Source organism: Pleurodeles waltl, chromosome 1_1 (assembly GCF_031143425.1).
Source record: "Pleurodeles waltl isolate 20211129_DDA chromosome 1_1, aPleWal1.hap1.20221129, whole genome shotgun sequence".
Lineage (NCBI taxonomy): Eukaryota > Metazoa > Chordata > Amphibia > Caudata > Salamandridae > Pleurodeles > Pleurodeles waltl.
Genome location: NC_090436.1, coordinates 868,393,060 through 868,414,504, shown reverse-complemented (window position 1 = coordinate 868,414,504; position 21,445 = coordinate 868,393,060). Strand labels below are relative to the sequence as shown.

At 50.7% G+C, this 21,445-nt stretch overlaps 1 long non-coding RNA gene across 1 annotated transcript in view; it reads right to left on the bottom strand.

Moving 5' to 3' along the window:
* LOC138285113 (uncharacterized) overlaps positions 1–21,445 on the bottom strand; it is a 125,054-nt gene that overhangs the window by 20,829 nt on the left and 82,780 nt on the right. The gene's annotated exons all lie outside the window — the stretch shown is intronic.

The following is a 21,445-nucleotide window of genomic DNA, read 5'->3' as shown; positions in this document are numbered from 1 at the left end:
AACCCGAGTAAAATTTCAGTCACACGAGCCGCAAATAGTCCCGGGCTATTCTTATATCCCTGAGGTAAACAACAGAATTTTTTCTGGGAGCCTAACGCACTAAAGCTTGTGAGGTCCCTACTTTCGGGTGCTATATTCTGGCAGAAGAAACCATTAGAGATGTCTAAAGTCGTTTTGTATTTTTTCCGCACAATGTTGTTCATCTGTGCGGCACTATGTGAATTTTGTATAGCATATGTCCGTTCAAATGTCTGTAGTCTGACTATTCTATATGAATGGTCCGGTTTAGCTACAGGGAATAAGGGATTATTCATTGGCGAGACACAGGGTTCAATTACTCCCTGGCATTGTAATTGCATAAGTATTTCTCTCACCGGTGTCCTTGCTTCATGTTTTATTGGATATTGCGGTTGTGGCAGAGGCTCACCTTTAATCGGAATTACATGATAGGAGAATCCCTATCCCACCGTACGTGATTTCTATACAAGGCAGGTGCTTGTGCCAGAGCCCACTTGATGCAATAGGACTCTGCGAGTTCCCCGGGGAACAAGTGTTGAGAACGAAGGTTTAATAACCTCCTCCCCAACTGGGCAGGTGCGAACAAAGTCAGGCGGCCAATCCTGTTCAGCCAGCAAAATGTCATATATCTTGACTACGCGATCCCAAAAGATTGCGTTTATAGTGCGTTCAATGTCTCCTTCCAATTGTAAAGTCACTGTATACACCCTATATGGTTCAGAGACACGCATATCTGCTGTTTCGACTTGTATGAAGTCATCAGTTGCTTTCACCTCCAGATGCTCTAGAAGATTCCGGCTAACTATTGTGACCTCTGCCGCGCTGTCTAGGAGTGCTAGTGCCCAAGTCTTGTTCTTCAAGAGAACTCTTCCTGTGTGGCATGTCTAACTGAGACTGCTGCGACTTTTTTCTTTTTAAACTGTTGTTTTTGTTGTATCGGTTTCTCTTCCTTCTTGACAGAAACCTCTGAGAAGCGTTGTGATTCCTGTCTTGGTTTCACGTACTCTGTTCTCCGCTCTGATCACCCACCTCTCTCATTTCTCTTTTCCGATGAGTCCTGAAAGGAACGAGATTGGCGTGTATCAGTATATTGATATCTATCAGGCGTTTTCAAGTTATCCCTATTTCTGAGATTATACGTAGTATGTGGGGTCTCCGCGCACGGAGATTCTCCCCTTTCCTTTTTAGGTGTCTGTTGTTTTTTCTCCCAGCGCTTTTTATTACTCTCAGGTTGCTGTTTAGTATTGTCTTTACTAATTTTCCCTTGAAACTGTGGTTTCTGTGGTCTAGCCCCTAGGCTATCTCGACCGCTATTATTTTAGGCAGTTCCCGCTCCTGATCTAGTTGCGGGACGTCACAAAAACGCATGCGCACCGCTAGTGCAACTGCCTCCCTTTTAAGATTGCTTAATATTATTGAAGAAACCGTGGCAAAATTGCCCATCAGTTGCATTCCCAAATCTAAGGCTGGGGCAGCCCCGTATTCATCCTGTATCTGTTTAGGCACTTCCGGTAGGTTTGCTAATGTGCCGTTGTGTAGAGCGCGGCAAACACCGTGCCCCATGTATTACAATGTTCCACTGTGGGAACCATGCCAAATGGTAAACACATAGTTAATATTCTATGTTTGTCCTGAGATCCCGTATGGGGAAATACCGCTTCCAGCGTATTAATTTTCTGTGCCAGCCAAAATGGAGTTTCCTCCTGTTTTGCTGGAACCTTACCCACAATAGAGTGCACAGTCACCGGATTTACACCTGGTGTTACTGCATGTGGTTGTGCTGGAGCAGCACGCGCTGGGTTTGTATTTAATGTCTGCATTACAAATTGTACTAAGCGTCTATATGTAGCCGTTAAGTCTGTATATAAACGATGAACTTCAGCCACTGGCATGTTTGCAACCGCAGGATGTGGTGTATATGTGGCCAATAAAGGCCAGGTCGGACCATCATTACTCAGTGGACCTAACCTTACTGGCAATATTGTATGGGGTAGGGCGCCATCAAGCCAATTATTATGTTCTTGATAAGATAGAGGTATCTCTAGGTATGCGTACGCTCTGTACTGGCCAGGCGCGTTCGCAACCGTATATGTGTGAAATGTATTTGTATTCCCATCAACTGCCAGAAATGTGACCCAGCAGTAAAAAAGTTCTGTTCTATAGGCTGCATGGGCGGCCACCACAAACGTGACTGGACCACCCTGGATCGTAAGACCATGTACAAGCAAATGTGCTGTGAGCGGCTGTCTCATATTAAGGGCTATTTGTATTACCTGGGGATTCGTCATTAGAAAAACAGCGTTGGTTCAGAGAAGGCACACCAAAACGGGGTCTTTCCTTTTAAGGTTCAAGCTTGAACAACCATCCGCTATATTTAGGATCACCTATTTCGTGGTGGTGGAAGTCCTCAGTGCCACGGACGTCTCCATTAAAGGAACTGAGGGATCATAATAATATATGAGACCGAGAGAAACTGGTGGACCCGAAAATTAGAGCCAGACCAATCATTGGCGGCGCTATGTCGCGTAGGCTCTCATTATCCTAATGAGACTACTGGATTTTTGGGTGGCAAGATCGTTCGCAGTGTGGGGGACTAAGTCCAACCCACGGCGAAGGACCCTTGTCACCCTAAATCCAGGTTGAGCTCCGGCTAACTAGCAGTGCCTCATCTCTCCCAAAGGGAAGAGACAATTGGGCAGCCGAGCGCATTGCATCTTAGTGTTTCCCAGGGAAGTCGTGGTCACTCAGGTCCCAACCAGTTCTCTCATACACAGTGTGGTCTCATATATAAATGACAAAGGCAGTTTGAGTTTTAGAGATTGGATTAATAAAACAACTGCATTTTAGATAACAAGCCGTGAGCCGCAATAACCAGAACCATACAACACAGTAGGATTGAAATAGTAACGAGGAGAGTGAAACATAAGAATAACGCTATCATAATGCAACTAGATTATGCTCTCTCTCCTAAATTCTATTTTGAGCACAGCATGTTAAGCTCTAAGCCTGCCTTTTAGGTTTTGCCGGGAGGACATCGACCCTCATACCTGAGCAAAGGCCTGTGATCGGGATCAGCATCTGCAACGGGGCAGTCAGCGTCTAGTTGTGGGTTCCTGGTCGGAATCTCCCTCTTACATGTACCAGGACTAGGAAGTGTTTTTATAACTAACACGCCGGTGTTCTAAGAAACGTCCCTACGTAAGAATGTGTACTTTCTACGAACCCTAAAGACTAAACTTCTACCACGTCTATCGGCAATGTACCAGACTGTATCCTTGACTGAAGCACAAAGCGAGCAAGAATGTATTATTTGAGAACTTCAGTGCTGAAGTAAGCTAAACAGTGTGATAGAAGGAAATGAAACAAGACCGTGAAACTGGTTATTGTAAAATAGCAGTGCGAGGCTAAATAAAATGCATGTAGGGCAAAGTGCACAGAGGCCTAATATTTTAAGCAATCGTGCAGAAAGCTATATTAAAAATGACTACACTACAGATCGTCAGTCGCAGCTTCGACGCACACAGAAATTACATTTCTTAGGAGCAGTGCTAGACACTGTCCGCAGCAAGGCGTACCCGTCTCAAGAAAGGAAACAAAAGCTGAACACCTTAGCACGCAAGCTCTCAGTAAAAAAGTGCGTTTCAGTTTGCACCTACAAATCGTTACTGGGAATGATCCTGTCATGCATTCCGCTGGTCCCAGTTTGCAGACTACACATGTGACCCTTGCAGGAGCAGTTAGACGCTCAGTGGCTTCAGGTTCACGGCTCTTTCCAAGACACAAATCTCATCACATCAGTGATGCGGACCGCTATGGCTTGGTGGGCAACACCAGCCAATTTGTCCAGCGGACTTGTGTTTCTTCATCAGGTGCCCCGCTATATAGTGACAACCGATGCCTGCCTAGAAGGTTGGGGTGCCCACCTCCAAGATCTACAGATCAGTGGGTCCTGTACTCGGAAAGACAGTCAACTCCACATAAATCAGCTGGAGCTCAGGGCAATAGGTTTGGCTCTAAAAGCCTTTTTTACCAAGGCTTCAAAACTGAAGTGTCTTAATCAGGACGGACAATACTACGAGCATGTTTTATCTAAACAAGCAGGGTGGCACAAGGTCTCTGCAGCTCTCGCAACAGGCTCAGAACATCTGGAAATGGGCCATAGCACACAACATTTTGCTAAGAGTAGAGCACGTACCAGGACAGACCAAAGTTCTGGCAGATACCGAGTAGAATGATTATCCCGTACCACGAGTGGGAATTGGACCAGGAGGTTCTAGACCAACTCTTCTGACTATGGGGCAGACCAAATCTTGATGTGTTTGCCACATTCGAGAACAAGAAATGCCCTTATCATGCAAGCTGGCTTCCCCAGAAAGGGTCATGGGGGAATGCGTTTTCGATGAGATGGTCAGGAGTCTATGCCTACGCCTTTCCGACAATCCCACTGATAGCGAGAGTCATCAGCAAAATGAAGACAGAGGGTTGTCGCCTTCTATTGATAGCACCCAAGTGGCCCAGGCAGGTGTGGTTCACAGAACTCCTCATGTTCTCGGAACAGCCACATGTGCTACTCAGATGGAAGCCAACTCTGTTGACAATGCACCAGGGCCAGGTCAGACACCCGGATGCGTCATCTCTCCACTTCCCGGCCTGGCTCCTGAATTCAATGAGTACGCCACTCTAGACATTCCTTTGGAATGTAGGGAGATTTTAGCCAGGGCTAGGGCGGAACTACCAATAAGACCTACAGGTTGAAATAGAAGCGGTTTTGCGTGTGGTGTGCAGCAGAAGGAATCCCTCCTCTCTCCTCTCTGCCTGAACAAGTACTGCCATACTTCTTGCACTTAGCAAAGTCTGGGCTTTCATATTCCTCCATCCGAGTGCACGTGGCTGCAATTTCTACCGCAGATCTCAAGATACTGTCTTCTTACATTCCACCAGAATTGTGAAGCAATTCCTGATGTGTCTGTTTCGAGCTTTTCCACCGGTGCGGAAGCCTCTGCCCTAATGGTCTCTAAATGTGGTCCTGGGACAGCTCATGTAACCCTCTTTTGAGCCAATCCACAAAGCGGACCTGAAGTTCATCTCATGGAAAACTGCGTTGTTACTGGCTCTTACTTCTGCTAAGAGAGTAAGTGACATACAGGCCTTCACCATCAAAGAGCCTTTCCTCCAGTTTACCACTACTGGCGTAATTCTTGGGACAAATCCTAAGTATATTCCGAAAGTGCATTCAAGTTTTCATTTGAATGGACCGGTCATCTTGAACACCTTTTTTTCCTAATCCGCAGATGGTGGCGGAGAAAGCGTTGCATTCATTGGATAATAAAAGGTGTTTAAAGTTTTACCTTCAGAAAACACGAGACATACGAAAATCAGACCAGTTATTTGTGACCTTTGTTTGGATACAGGAAGGCCTTTCCTTGCGTCACCAGACTGTTGCCAGGTGGATTGGCCTGGCGATCCAATTCTGCCATACTCAGGCTGGTAAACCGCTCCAGACCAGGGTGAGAGCTCATTCTACAAGGGCGGTAGCTACGTCAGCAGCACTGTTTGCAGGAGTACCCCTGCAGCATATTTGTAGGGCGGCCACATGGTCCAGCCAGCATACCTTCACGAAACACAACTGTCTCGAAGAGACAAATAACATGGACACAGTGGTGGGGAAAGCAGTGCTGAGGCATTTATTTCGTTAAGGTGAACCTCTCTGGTCATCCCACCTCCACAACCAAGGTAGGCGAGCTGCGTTTCCGTAATCTGGTCATGGTTAATTTTCCTACTTTTTAATGATTATTGTACTTCTTGGTATCGTAGCTAGCTTGATTCTTGTTGTAATGCTAAAATGTATGGTTATTATGCCTAGTTGTTATCTTCAGATGAACATTACTATCATCATCATCATCCGCTTTATTTCGGTAACAATATACCATAAAAGCACTGTACAAAAAATTATTTAAGAAGATAAAACATAAAATCTATGATTTTAAAAGAGAAAAAGACTTTAAAATACAATAACATTTATGGAACGAATCAAAAGTACATAAAGGTTTAAATAAATAAGTAGGTGTGGGCACACATTGTCTAGTCTATACAATTAGTCCTGCATTATATTGCACAGCTATATAGTTAATTGCCTGCTATCTGTTGCAATGGCTAAAGTTTGCCTTTTTAAAATTCCAAGTCGGGAGGGCCAAATTGATTCGAAGAATTTTGCCAAAGAGCATGCCAATAGCGCAGTTGGATCCAATTTTAGTATCCTTAAAGCTGGTCGGCAATTCCTAAATCCCATCCCCTTGCATAAAGGGATAATCCAACGAACCCTCTGTTTTAAGTATGCAGGACATTGGAAAAGGACATGGGTCATATCTTGGACTTATCAGCTGAGTTGGACCATTTGTAAGTTAAAGTGCGCAGGGGGAGAGACCCTACTCTGAATCTGATGTGCAAAGCGCGTGCAAATGGGGAAAGTATTGCGTCCACATAATATTCAAACTCATAATTGCATTTTATTTGCAAAAAACTGCTTGTCATAGTGGAGAGAGAAGCATCAGTTAAGTTCAAAGTTTGAACATTGAGCCAGTATACATCCTTTAGGATCTGAATGGCATTTTTTGGAATGGAAAGTGGATCTGTCCATTAGTTCCCCAGCCCAAGTGTAAAAAGTGTTTGCTCTACATAAATGCACCACTTGGTTTTCGCAGTGGCGCTGGTGCTGGCCAGGTTTCTTAGCCCAAGTCTGTAGGGTATAAGAGAATCCAAGGTCAAGATCCGAATCCAGTGCAACAATGGCCTTAGGGCAGCAATCAGATTCATTGGAAGAAGATTTAGATCCATTTGAATTGGCAAAGATGGAGTACTAGGAGGAACCCTTAATAGCTTTAATAGGAGTTTTCCACTCTTTCCAGGTCCTCCAGGTTGCGGTAACCCCATAGTTAGGCTCCATACGAGTCCCTCCGCTTGCTTGGGATTTGTATATTTCTATAGTCGGAGTAACTGCAAATCTGGGGGACCCGGCTGCAAATCTCACGATGCCACCCACCCTTTGTTTTAGGCACATTGCTGATTTTTGGAGGTGGGCATGCCATTTATGTGGATCTTCCAGTTTTAAACCTAGATAATCAAAGGCTCCCACTCTTTCCAATAGGGTGCCCTCCAGGCAGATGTGTCTCCTCATCTTGTACCGTGCATCCCCGAATACCATATATTTAGTTTTGTTTGAGTTAATTTCTAGGCCGTGGTCTTTACAAAAATCGACAAAAAACGTAAGCAGATTGGAAAGACCAGTGGCAGTTTGTGATATTAACAATGTGTTGTCAGTGAACAGCAGACTTGGGTTCCTTTGCCCTCCCAGTCTGGGGGCATTATTGGAGCATTCTAGAAGGTAAGGGATGCAAGCGTTTATAAATAATAAAAAATAGTGTAGGAGCCAGGACGCAACCGTGCCTCACGCCACGATTTGTAGGAAACTCAGATGTTAACTCACCATTCGGGCCCCAACGGATTCTAGCACAATTATCGGTGTAAAGATCTTTAATTATGTTTATCATGGAATCAGGGACCCCTGTGGTGCACATGACTTCCCATAACTTTTGACGTGGGACAAGATCAAAAGCAGATTTCAAATCCACAAATGCCACAAAAAGACGGCCTGAGTTCACATTAACTGTTTTCCATTTGACACAGAGGAAACGGAATACCTGATCAATTGTGCTCACTTTATCTCTAAACCCCGCCTGAAGATGGCTGCGCACTTGGTTATCCACTATCCATTTTTTAAATCTATTTAGGAGCTGATAGCAAAATATTTTCTGTAAATTATTTAAAAGGCTTATGGGTCTATAGTTCCCTGGAATTCCTCTCTCTCCCTTTTTGTGCATAGGCACAATGGTTGCTTCTTTCCAAGATGGAGGATATGAACTGTTTTCCAGAGTGGCATTTGAGACCCTGTTCACGTACGAGCCCCATTTGTTCAAGTCCGCTGTATACATATCAGAGGGGATGCCGTCTGGCCCTGGAGCCTTCCCTGATTTTTGTGCAATAATGGCAAGCTCGGTTTCTTTCAGTGAGAAGGGTGCCAGGAGAGACCAGGCCAGATTTTGGGATAGTGGCTCCCCCGGACTTAAAAAGTCACAGTCGGATAGTGATCAATACAGTTCCTTAAAGTGGTTAAGCCAAACTTCATGAGGAATGTAACACTCTGGTTTTGGTGCCTGATTTTGAACATTTTGGACCACCAGAGACCAAAAACATTTGGAGTCAGAAACCCTAGCGGCCTGTGCCAATTCTCTCCATAGCGCCTCTTCCCATTCATTTTTACAAGACTTACATGTGGAGGCATAGTTTTGTCTAGCTTTGACAATTTCTTCTCTATCTTTTGTTCTAAGTGCTTTTACTATTGTATCGTTACATAATAACTAGGAGTAGGATTACTCTTGTTATTGTTATCGTCATTATTGTTGTTTTGGTTATGAGAATACAACTAGTGCCTGGTAAACCAATATTACTGCTCGCTACTCTGATTCAAGCATGTGAATATATGAAAGATCCAACACTGGAGAAGAAAATTAGTTACTTACCTGTAACTGTAGTTCTCCAGTATTGGTATCTTTCATAGATTCACATGCGACCAACCCTCCTCCCCTCAGAGGCTTCCCTTATGGATAAACATTTGATTTCACACGTGTACTAGAAAATCTGAAGGAAGGAGCGTCTGTTGGGAGTATTCTAGAGGGTGTTGACGCCTGACTGGCTGTGCCTCAAGTTTGGGTCTTTTTATAAAAGGACATGGATAGGCTATAAAAAAAGCCTATTTGGGCCATTAGGGCCTAGTGTGAAATGTTTACTGCTATATGTATTTCAGGTTACCGTGAGGCTCCCACCTCGACGACGGGAATGATTCAAGCATGTGAATCTATGAAAGATACCAATACTGGAGAACTACAGTTACAGGTAAGTAACTAATTTTCATTTTCCTAGGTTGGTGGAGTGCAAGTTGAAAAGCCTGGACTCAAGCACGCATCCTTGTCTGAGGTCTTGATCCGTGTACACTTTGGCATTCGCTGTATTTTGTGTGGCCTTGACTTGGACCCATGTATAGGAATAAAGTGCAGTTACTGCTTCCAGCAGCTTTTTGGTAATTCTCCAGGTTCGTAATTTTTTTCCAGTAGATATTCCTATCCACGCCGTCGAAAGCTGCAGAGTAATCAACAAAGCATGCAAAAAGTGGATGGTTGTTAGGCTGGGTAACCCGGCCAACCTGGTAAGCCAAAGCTCTAATGTTATCTTTAGTAGAAGCCCCTTCTCTTAAGCCTGATTGATAGAGGGGAAGAATGCCCTTGTATCTGGCCCACTTGTCTTGGTTGATTAGTAGTAGACTTGCATTAGCCTTTGCTTCAATGTCCTCCAGCGCAGTCCTTCTGTAGGATTCATATTATTACCATGTTTGTGTACAGGATGTATGATCGAACCTTTCCAGGATTCAGAGACTGCGGTATATCCACTGCAATTCAGACAGAAGCGGGTAAGAACAGAGGCCAGAATGCATAATCCTCCTTAAAGTGGCCCGGGATCCCATTTGGGCCTGGGACCCCATACCTCCTTATCGTCTTGAGAATTTTAATCAAGAGAATGCGGACCCCATGCATTGGGGTTGTTGAAGGGCTGGTTTTGGAGGTTGTACACAGTGCTGACACGTGGCACAGGAAAATTGGCTTTGATGGTTCTATAGGAAGATGTACAATAGAGTGTTTGGACATGCTCGATACATTTGTGGGCTGGGAGATTATTGCCTCTGTTGTGACGCTGACCATTAGTATTATTAACAAACTGTCAAAATTCAGCCGGTCTGTGTTGTTCCAGGAGGCTGTATACGTGTATCCATTGCTGGTCTTGTTGTTGCTGTTGTTGTTGTTTTTTTTGCTACCATACACTCCTGTTGTGTATTTTCCTGGGTATTGCACATTGGTGTCAGAGTTCCTTTGAATCAATTAATTTATAGAGGAGGGAAGCCTGCCTCAGGTTTCTATTGCTCTCTTTCACTTTGGTTGCACTGCAATATTGTTGCTGGCAGCACTCTTTTTTTTTTTTTTCTTTAATCACTGTATGCATGCTGATTGGCCTTCCTTGAATCAGTTGGAGCAAAGTTACTGCTATCCATGGCCATTGTAAGAGTGTAGCCTCACCAGAACAGTTGGCGTTCTTCGACTGCCAGTTGCTTTTCCAGCCTGCCAGACTCGAGGTGACTATTTTATTCCATTTCACTCTTCGTTAGAGTGTGTGGATTTCTTACATGGTGAGGGAGCCCAGAGTGTTTAGGATGTGAGGGCTGAGTGACTGCAAGGATATCCCCATAGTTAATGGGAGGTGGTCGCTAGACTGCTTCAGTGTTATAGAGAAGTCCAGAAGGTGGTCCGAAAGGAGATTGCTCATGAACACTTAGGACCGGATCTAGATCTCTGCGGATGGGTTACTCAGTCAAAGCGGTATCCCGTCTGCTGAAATATAAATCCCTTAGGACATAATGGGATTTATATTTTGGTGAACAGGATATCTGTCACCGTTGTAACGGAGTAACCCGTCCACCAAAATCTAAATCAGGCCCCTAGTCCAGTGTTGAGGTGGTGTTGTACGACCTGGTCCTTGTTGTAAGTGGGAGTCCATCTTTTGTGCACTTCAGTTGATGTGTTGTAAGAAATGTGTTCAGTGCTTGACTGTTGTTTAGGGTAGCCCAGATACATTCCAGGATGTAATTGATAGGGGCTTTACGGTTGTTTTATTGCAGTGGCTTTTCAGTTGAATGGTGTAGAGCGGAATGGCGCAGAGTGGAATAGAGTGACGTAGAGTGCAGTGGTGTAGAATAGATTGTTTCAGACTAGAGTGCAGTGGCATAAACTGTGATACTGCACAGTGGCACAGAGTGGAGTGTTGTAGAGTGCAGTGCTGCATAGTACAGCAGATTGGGATAGAGTGCATTGGCGTAGAGTAGAGGGTGTAGAGTAGAGTGGCATACAGTGATGTGGAGTGGTGCAGAGTAGAGTGCAATGACGCAGTGTGGAGTGAGGTTAAGTAAAGTATGCATTGTGGTAGCGCACTGCCGTTACAGACAACACAACTTCAATTGAAATGACCATTACATTTGCAAAGACATACAGTCCTACTGATAAACGTATACAGCGCACAAACAATAATGTGTGAAAATGTCATCACCCAGTGTTCTGAATTATTTTGATCGTATTACAATGTTTGTCTCCACAGCTTTCCAGAATTATGAAAAAGCTGTCCATGCTAAGGAGCTCAAATTAGTGAAGCTGATGCATGTGGACCTAGAAGTGCCGATGTTTCAGAATACATAAGTACAAATGATTTGCGGCCTAGCCTAAGTAAGAAGTACAGCGTGGGAGTAGCAGAAGTTGAATCTGCGTCAAATATGGAGAAATATGTAGAGGACCAGTTGCAATTCCTGTTTGGATGAAAAGCTTTCTCCCAGGTGTTTTTCGTGGGAAGAGCACACTGATCTTTACCCCCTAGACACCGACCCGGGCAGAATTGGCATCCAATAACAGCACGCCATCTTTATTACAGGAATGCTGTTTTATGCTATAACAGGACCCAGATTTCACCTCACTGGTGTAGGCATCCAGATGCTTTGTCTTAGAAATAAAGGAGATATTGGGGGTCATTCTGACCTCGGCGGTAAAAGCCGCTTACCGCCGGTCAGAAGGCCGCCACAATACCGCCGCGGCCGCGGTCAGCTGCCACGGACATTCTGACCCACAACTGCAAAACCTCCAAAAATCCGCCCTCCACTTCAGTCCGCCACATCAGCGGCCAGCTGTAAACTGGAGAAGACCAAACCTCCACCGCCACGCCAACAGAAATACGCCCATCCCATTATGACCCGCAAATCCACGCGGCGGTCATTCAACCGCGGTATTCCATTGGCGGTACACACCGCCGCGGTCAAAATACACACACCTTTACAAACCCCTACCACATTGGACAATTTGAAAGGCACACACCTGAAACACATACACACACCACTCCCACACATCCAATACCATATAAAACACACACCCACATCACCCACAAACCCCTACCAACAATAACCAGAGACGAAGGAGAGAGAGAGACACATCAGAGAATAGATAGCCAGACACACAGAGGCACACCACAACATCACACACACCACATAGAAGCACAAAGCACCACACACCAACACACACATCATCACATACACCACCCCACACCTCATACACACCACCCCATGGCACCACAAAGGCACCCACGCTTTTCGGACCAAGAACTCCGGGTCATGGTGGAGGAAATCATAAGAGTGGAACCCCAGCTCTTCGGCTCACAGGTTCAGCACACCACCATAGCAAGGAAGGCGGAGCTCTGGCAGCGGATCGTGGACAGGGTCAACGCGGTGGGACAGCATCCCAGAAATCGAGAGGACATCCGCAAACGATGGAACGACCTACGGGGGAAGGTGCGCTCGATGGTCTCGCGACACAACATCGCAGTGCAGAAGACTGGCGGGGGACCCCCACCCACTCCACCCGAATTCACAAAATGGGAGCAAGAGGTACTAAACATCCTGCACCCTGATGGCCTCGCTGGAGTACACGGAGGAATGGACTCTGGTAAGTACAAGGCCAACCACTTCACCCCCCCCCCCCCAGCATGCTAACCCCCACCCTCACCCCCAACCCCCCAGCACACATCCTCCCTCAGAATGTCTCTCCAGCACAACCCACCCAACACCAACCCCTGCATGCCATCCCCAAACTATGGACACCCATCACCTAAGCATGACCACTGCACATACCCATCCCCCCCCCCCACAAAACACCCTCACAACACCTCCCCCAAGGGAATGCCAGCACTGGGGGACAAGGGCACCCATAAAACGCAAGCTAATGCACACACAGAAACAATAACCATACCCTCTTACCCCATGCAGGACCCGAACGACAACACACCGGTCAGGAGGGACCAGAAATGTCCATCCCACCCCCGGAACAGGCCCCTAGTGATGACAGCAGCTCTGTCGACCTGGACCCTGATGACCAGCCCGGACCATCGGGGACCTCTGGGCAGTCGGTTCCCCTCACCCAGACACAGGCCACTGCAGACCCAACCCCCTCTGGGAACAACAACACAGCTCCCACCCAGCGGGCCCATGCCTCTGTCTCTAGGACAGGTCAAGCAGCGGTGTGTCTACCACTACAGGGCCCCCAGGGTAACCCACCAACCCAACAACAACAGGGACCTGGGGGCAGTGGGAGTGGGCACACCGTCCAGGGGACAGAGGCCCAGGGAAACAGGGCAACTCGGAGGGCTGCTGTGCGACAGGGGGGGGAGGAGAGGCCCAGGGAACCCACTCTCCAAGAGGCCCTCACCACCATCATGGCAGCCTACCACCACTCACAAGAGACGATGGCGACGGTACTGGCCAGGTTCCAGGAGATCCAGGCACAGCAGGAGCAACGCTACATGGGGTTCAGCGACCAACTCACCAACATCTCAACCGCTATGGGGAGCATAGTCCAGGCCCTGAACCGTATAGAGGACACGTTTCGGGACCATGTGGCATCACACAGGGCCCCTGTCACTAGCCAGGAACAGGAACAGCCTACCACCTCCGCCGGCGCTAGTGGACAGGAGGCCCCACCACAACGACAGCCCACCAGAACCCCACCTCCTGCTGAACAACAACCACCCCGCAAAAGGAGACTGAGATCAAAAAAACCGACAGAGTAGGATATCAAGACCCCCGGCAGCATCACATACCCCCTGAAGTCCTCCCACTGTTCAACATTGCCACCCTGTCAAACCTTGAACTGCCCCTGCTCCATCCTGCCACAGGCATATGGACAATGCACCTGTGAGACTGAGAACTAGACTCTGCCATGGACATTACTCCACCCCCACCCATCACTGTTTCACTATCATGTACCAATATCTATGCACTAATAATAAATCACACATTGCACTGAAATCAATCAGGACTCAGCCTGTCTTATTTACAAATGTATGACACATTACATATCAATTACGTATTTTTAACATTGTGAATTACACATACCGAGGTAACTTAGCATTAGTCCATGGGCCAACCAAGCCGAGGTCACGCAGTGGCTCATACAGCACAGAAAAGGGAAGGGAAAATCAAACATCATGTTTATAGTTCTGGGGGGAAATCGACAAAGTTGAGATGCAGGAGGCTTTCAGGAAATGTAAAATGGCATGGGTGATTATTACCTGTGTGCTACTGGAAATACTGTTCTATTACTCTGTCCCTGTTGTCTGTGTCGTCCTCTGAGTCTTCCTCCTCTTCACTCTCCGCAGGCTCCACAGCTTCTTTAACACCACCATCTGCACCATCCTCCTGCAGGAAAGGAACCTGACGTCGCAATGCCAGATTGTGAAGCATACAGCAGGCCACGATGATATGGCACACCTTCTTTGGTGAGTACATCAGGGATCCCCCTGTCATATGTAGGCACCTAAACCTGGCCTTCAGGAGGCCAAAGGTCCTTTCGAATATCCTCCTAGTTCGCCCATGGGCCTCATTGTACCGTTCCTCTGCCCTGGTCCGGGGATTCCTCACTGTGGTCAGTAGCCAAGGCAGGTTGGGGTAACCAGAGTCACCTATTAGCCACACACGTTGTCTCTGTAGCTGCTCCATCACATAGGGGATGCTGCTATTTCGCATAACATATGCGTCATGCACTGACCCTGGGAACTTGGCATTTACATGGGAGATGTACTGGTCAGCCAAACAGACCACCTGGACATTCATCGAATGATAACTTTTTCTGTTTCTGTACACCTGCTCATCGTCTTTTGGGGGTACCAAAGCCACATGGGTCCCATCAATGGCACCAATGATGTTGGGGATATGTCCAAGGGCATAGAAATCACCCTTCATTGTAGGCAAGTCACCCTCCTCTGGGAAAATGATGTAGCTCCGCATGAGTTTCATCAGGGCAGACAACACTCTGCTCAAAATCTTTGAAAACATAGGCTGAGACATTCCAGATGACATGGCCACTGTTGTCTGGAATGACCCACTTGCCAAAAAATGGAGGACTGACAAAACCTGCACCAGAGGGGGAATCCCTGTGGGTTGGCGGATGGGGGACATCAGGACACAGTTCATGGATAGTGGCACGGTCAAGTCTGTATCGAAGTATTATATGGCGTTCTTCCATTGTCGACAGGTCCACCAGCGGACGGTGCCTAGGAAGGACAACATGGAGCACAGAGTCAGGCAAACCACAGGTACGTACAGACAGCTTGCACAGTTAAAGAATGGCAATGGGTTGAAAGGCGTGTATGTGTGGCAATGCAAGGCCTAGGCCTGTGTGTCGCAGTCAAAATTAAGCCATGTAGGCCCTTGAAATGGCGGCTGCCTGACCTGTGAAGTGGGACAATGGGATGTGAGGTCAATGTGCTGGCACCGTGGCGGTAGGCGGTCGAAGACCGCGGCGCAAAGCCGCATTGGTTAACATTGAACCCTATGGGTTTCAGGAGCCAATGACGATGTGCGCCGGCGGTCGCGGTACGCACCGCCGCGGTACGCACCGCCGCGGGCGTGACCGCCATTTCCTAGCTGATTGATCACTCGAGACCTGATCATCCACAGGAGAGGACCTATACTGCAAGTGCTGCTGTGACCTCGGTCTGGAAGTGACAATGGCTGCTGCGACTGGGGAAAGGGCCCCTGCTTTCACGTCTGAAGAGTTGGAGAAGCTCGTGGATGGGGTCCTCCCCCAGTATGCGCTACTCTACGGTCCTCCAGACCAACAAGTGAGTACACCGGGTGCACATGGAATGGGCTATGCCTGTGTGGATTGGGGTGGATGTAAGTTGGTGGGGTGGGGGGCGAATGAGGAGTGCAACACACGACAGATGAGAGCATGTGCCATATGGCAAAGTTGGTGGGGGGGGGGCAATCACATCTAACATGCAGGTCATTGATGATTTCCTCCTTGCCACCCTGTACATGTCAAATAGGTCAGCGCCCATCAGAAGATCGAGATTTGGCGTGCCATCGCCAAGGAAGTCCGGAACTTGGGGGTCCACAAAAGACGGGGCACCCACTGCCGCAAGAGGTGGGAGGACATCCGCCGCGGAACAAGGAAGACCGCAGAAACACTGCTGGGGATGGCCTCCCAACCTAGGAGGGGTGCCAGTCGCACCATGACCCCCCTGATGTCCCGGATCCTGGCGGTGGCCTACCCTGAATTGGATGGGCGCTTTAAGACATCACAGCAGACACAAGGGGGTGAGTATCAGCACATTCTCCTATCTTTCTGCGCAGTGGAGGCGTCTGGGTGGGGGAGGAGGGCTGTGGGTGACATTAGGCCAGGGCGCTTTCTGTAGTGTAGTCCTCTCCCTTAGGCATGGCCCTGTGCCCCCGGCCCCCACCTCTGTAGGGTGACAAGTACAGCCATTGATGGTCCAGCATCACCCATGTGCGCGTTTGACATCTCTTGGCCTGTTGTCCTAGTCAGTAGTACTGAGTAGTGTACCCCGAATGCGCGGCTTAGTGCATGAGGCTCCTGTGTCTGTCCTCTCCGCCAACGGTGTTGACATTGCATGCACTCAACCTGGTCTTCTTTTTTCTCCCCCCACCCTTTCTCTTCATCTTCTTGTGCATGTGTGCATTAGCATCATCAGGCGGAGGAGATTTGGCATCGGAGCACGAGGGAGCTGCAGGACACAAGGCCCCGGTGGGCCCAGGAACAGACACCGAGGGCACCAGTGATCCAGAGGGCGAGGGGAGCACCACGACGGGGACCGCTGGTGAGAGCAGCGACAGCGACACGTTCTCGGATGGGAGCTCCCTAGCGGTGGCGGCAACATCCGGGCCCCCCGCCTCTACAGGTACAGCCGCCACCCAGCGCACCAGCACCGCCCTCCCAGCAGCCCCTCAGCCTACGCTCCGTGCCCGCTCGCCCAGGAAGGCGCGCGTCTCCTTCGCCCCAGGCACCTCAGCCCCTGCCCCTGTTGCCCCTGCTGCCCTCAGTGCGGAGCTCATTGACCTGGTGAGGACGCTCATTGTTGGGCAGACGACCCTTTTGAATGCCATCCAGGGTGTGCAAAGGGAGGTGCAACAGAGCAATGCGTACCTGGAGGGCATTCATTCGGGTCAGGCTGCCCATCAACGAGCGTTCACTGCTCTGGCCTCAGCACTGACTACAGCCATTGTCCCTGTTTCCAGCCTCCCTCTTCTTACTGCCTCCAGCCTGTCTCTGTCTCCTGTTCCTCAGCCTATCCAATCCACACCATCAGACCAGCCTGCACACACCTCAACACCCAAGAGCAGCTCATCCAGACACAAGCACCACAGATCCCACAAACACTCACCCAAGCAACACACAGATGCAGACATTCCAGCAGTCACAACCACCTCTGTGTCCCCCTCCTCCTCGTCTCCCTCCTCCCTCCCTGTGACGTCTACACTCACACCTGCATGCACCCCAACATCAGCCAGTGCTTCCATCACCACCTCACCCTCCAGTACAGTCCACACTCGTGCAGTCACCACCCCCACTGCCATTTACACGTCCCCTGTGTCCTCTCCCACTGTGTCTGTCACCCCCTCTTCCAAGACACACAAACGCAGGCAGACACCCACCCAACAGCCATCCACCTCACGTCAGCCTACAGCACCAGCACCTTCACCCAATGACAGCACACCTGACTCTCCTACAACCACATCCTCTTCCTCCACTCCCATCACCACTTCTCCTACCCTTTAGCTTGGACCTAAAAAGCTTTTCCTGGCTAATCTTGACCTCTTTCCCTCCGATGAGCTCCCCCCTCCATCTGCAAAGAGTCCCAAGAGCACCGCAGCCACCACCAGCCCAGCTTCGAGTGTCACTGTTGTGCATGGGTTCTGGAGTCCACCCTTTGCCAGCAGTGACACATCGATCAGCAGCAAGGACACGTCCAGCCCCCCCCCCGGCAAGAGGACCCGCAAAAACAAGGGCCGCCGTGCGAGGACTGACAGGGCTGCCCCCAAGGAGCAATGTGCGGCCACTTCACCAGCCACACCATCTAGGGGAGGCAAGGGCCCGAGAGCCCCATCAAAGGAGCAGAAGGGCAGCAGGAGCGCGGAGAAGGTGGACCCCACATGTCACATCCCAGCTGGGAAGGAGGACACTAAAGAGGCCAGGAGTCCGTCCCCGAAGGGTCCAGAAACGTCACGGTCCGAGGGCGACTAAGCAGGGAGTCCAGGCCAGGTCTGGCTCCCTTGACCTGCTGGATGAGCACCGCTGAACAGGGCCCGCCGTGCAGAAGAGCACCGCTGAACAGGGCCCGCCGTGGAGAAGAGCACTGCTGAACAGGGCCCGCGGTGCAGAAGAGCACCGCTGAACAGGGCCCCGCCGTGAAGATAGGCACCGCTGAACAGGGCCCGCCGTGCAGAAGAGCACCGCTGAAGAGGGCCCGCCGTGCAGAAGAGCACCACTGAAGAGGGCCCCGCCGTGAAGATAGGCACCGCTGAAGAGGGCCCGCCGTGGAGAAGAGCACCGCTGAACAGGGCCCGCCGTGGAGAAGAGCACCGCTGAACAGGGCCCGCGGTGCAGAAGAGCACCGCTGAACAGGGCCCGCGGTGCAGAAGAGCACCGCTGAACAGGGCCCCGCCGTGAAGATAGGCACCGCTGAACAGGGCCCGCTGTGCAGAAGAGCACCGCTGAAGAGGGCCCGCCGTGCAGAAGAGCACCGCTGAAGAGGGCCCCGCCGTGAAGATAGGCACCGCTGAAGAGGGCCCCGCCATCTCAAGGACCGCTCCGCTGGGCCCTTCTTCTCAAGCACCGCTCCGCTGGGCCCTTCATCTCAAGCACCGCTCCGCTGGGCCCTTCATCTCAAGCACCGCTCCGCTGGGCACCGCCGTCTCAAGCACCGCTCCGCTGGGCCCTTCATCTCAAGCACCGCTCCGCTGGGCCCTTCATCTCAAGCACCGCTCCGCTGGGCCCTTCATCTCAAGCACCGCTCCGCTGGGCCCTTCTTCTCAAGCACCGCTCTGCTGGGCACCGCCGTCTCAAGCACCGCTCCGCTGGGCACCGCCGTCTCAAGCACCGCTCCGCTGGGCCCTTCATCTCAAGCACCGCTCCGCTGGGCACCGCCGTCTGAAGCACCGCTCCGCTGGGCACCGCCGTCTCAAGCACCGCTCTGCTGGGCCCTTCATCTCAAGCACCGCTCCGCTGGGCACCGCCGTCTCAAGCACCGCTCCGCTGGGCCCTTCATCTCAAGCACCGCTCCGCTGGGCCCTTCATCTCAAGCACCGCTCCGCTGGGCACCGCCGTCTCAAGCACCGCTCCGCTGGGCCCTTCTTCTCAAGCACCGCTCCGCTGGACCCTTCTTCTCAAGCACCGCTCCGCTGGGCCCTTCATCTCAAGCACCGCTCCGCTGGGCACCGCCGTCTCAAGCACCGTTCCGCTGGGCCCTTCATCTCAAGCACCGCTCCGCTGGGCCCTTCATCTCAAGCACCGCTCCGCTGGGCACCGCCGTCTCAAGCACCGCTCCGCTGGGCCCTTCATCTCAAGCACCGCTCCGCTGGGCACCGCCGTCTCAAGCACCGCTCCGCTGGGCCCTTCATCTCAAGCACCGCTCCGCTGGGCCCTTCTTCTCAAGCACCGCTCCGCTGGGCACCGCCGTCTCAAGCACCGCTCCGCTGGGCCCTTCTTCTCAAGCACCGCTCCGCTGGGCCCTTCATCTCAAGCACCGCTCCGCTGGGCCCTTCATCTCAAGCACCGCTCCGCTGGGCACCGCCGTCTCAAGCACCGCTCCGCTGGGCCCTTCATCTCAAGCACCGCTCCGCTGGGCACCGCCGTCTCAAGCACCGCTCCGCTGGGCCCTTCATCTCAAGCACCGCTCCGCTGGGCCCTTCTTCTCAAGCACCGCTCCGCTGGGCCCTTCATCTCAAGCACCGCTCCGCTGGGCACCGCCGTCTCAAGCACCGCTCCGCTGGGCCCTTCTTCTCAAGCACTGCTCCGCAGGGCCCTTCATCTCAAGCACCGCTCCGCTGGGCCCTTCATCTCAAGCACCGCTCCGCTGGGCCCTTCTTCTCAAGCACCGCTCCGCTGGGCCCTTCATCTCAAGCACCGCTCCGCTGGGCACCGCCGTCTCAAGCACCGCTCCGCTGGGCCCTTCTTCTCAAGCACCGCTCCGCTGGGCCCTTCATCTCAAGCACCGCTCCGCTGGGCACCGCCGTCTCAAGCACCACTCCGCTGGGCCCTTCTTCTCAAGCACCGCTCCGCTGGGCACCGCCGTCTCAAGCACTGTTTATGGTTCACTGTGCCCACCATGCCTCCTCCTTGACCAGTGGAGACTGTCATCCACCTGATGGACTGTGGCTTTGCACTCCCCAGGATGGTACAGTGGGCAGCCCACCCACTGTAGAGACATTGAGAGACTGTGGCTTTGCACTCCCCAGGATGGTACAGTGGGCAGCCCACCCACTGTAGAGACATTGAGAGACTGTGGCTTTGCACTCCCCAGGATGGTACAGTGGGCAGCCCACCCACTGTAGAGACATTGAGAGACTGTGGCTTGGCACTCCCCAGGATGGTACAGTGGGCAGCCCACCCACTGTAGAGACATTGAGAGACTGTGGCTTGGCACTCCCCAGGATGGTACAGTGGGCAGCCCACCCACTGTAGAGACATTGAGAGACTGTGGCTTGGCACTCCCCAGGATGGTACAGTGGGCAGCCCACCCACTGTAGAGACATTGAGAGACTGTGGCTTTGCACTCCCCAGGATGGTACAGTGGGCATGGTGGCTCCTCGTGGATCTGGCGTCGTGGACTCATGTGGCTGTGGTGCCCCCCCCTTCCCTTCCCCCTGAGGTGCCTGTAGTTTTTACATCTGATGCCCCTGCAGTGTTCTCTCCAAAGGACTCAGGTCTCCTGTGTGGGCTTTGCCCTTGTTTCTCAAAACTTTGGCCCACGGACATGATGAATTCGTAGGATGTGCAGGACTTGTTAATTCAGTTATACACTGATGTGTATATCATTTGTTTTCTTGTAAATATCTTTCATGGTTGTACAATAATTTTCAGGAGCTTTTTGGTACATAAATACTTATTCCAAATTTGATTATGTCATAGCATTTTTCAGGGGTGTTTGGGTGGTGTCACTGTGACTTGTTGCTCTGCATTGGCGTGTACATAGTTGGGGGGGGGGTCGCATATGTGTGTGGCCGTAACCTTTCGTCCTCCCCCTCCCGTGTGTCATAGGTGCAGTACTCACCGTTGTCGTCTGCGACGGACTTCGTACTCGTGGTAGATGAGAAGGTAGACGAGAGCAGGTAGGATGTTTAATTCGGGTTCCATGCTGTCCTCCGTACTCGTGGAGTGTGTTTTGGTGAGCGTTTTCCCGTTCGTAGTCTGTTTCCGCCGTGTTTTTATCGGCG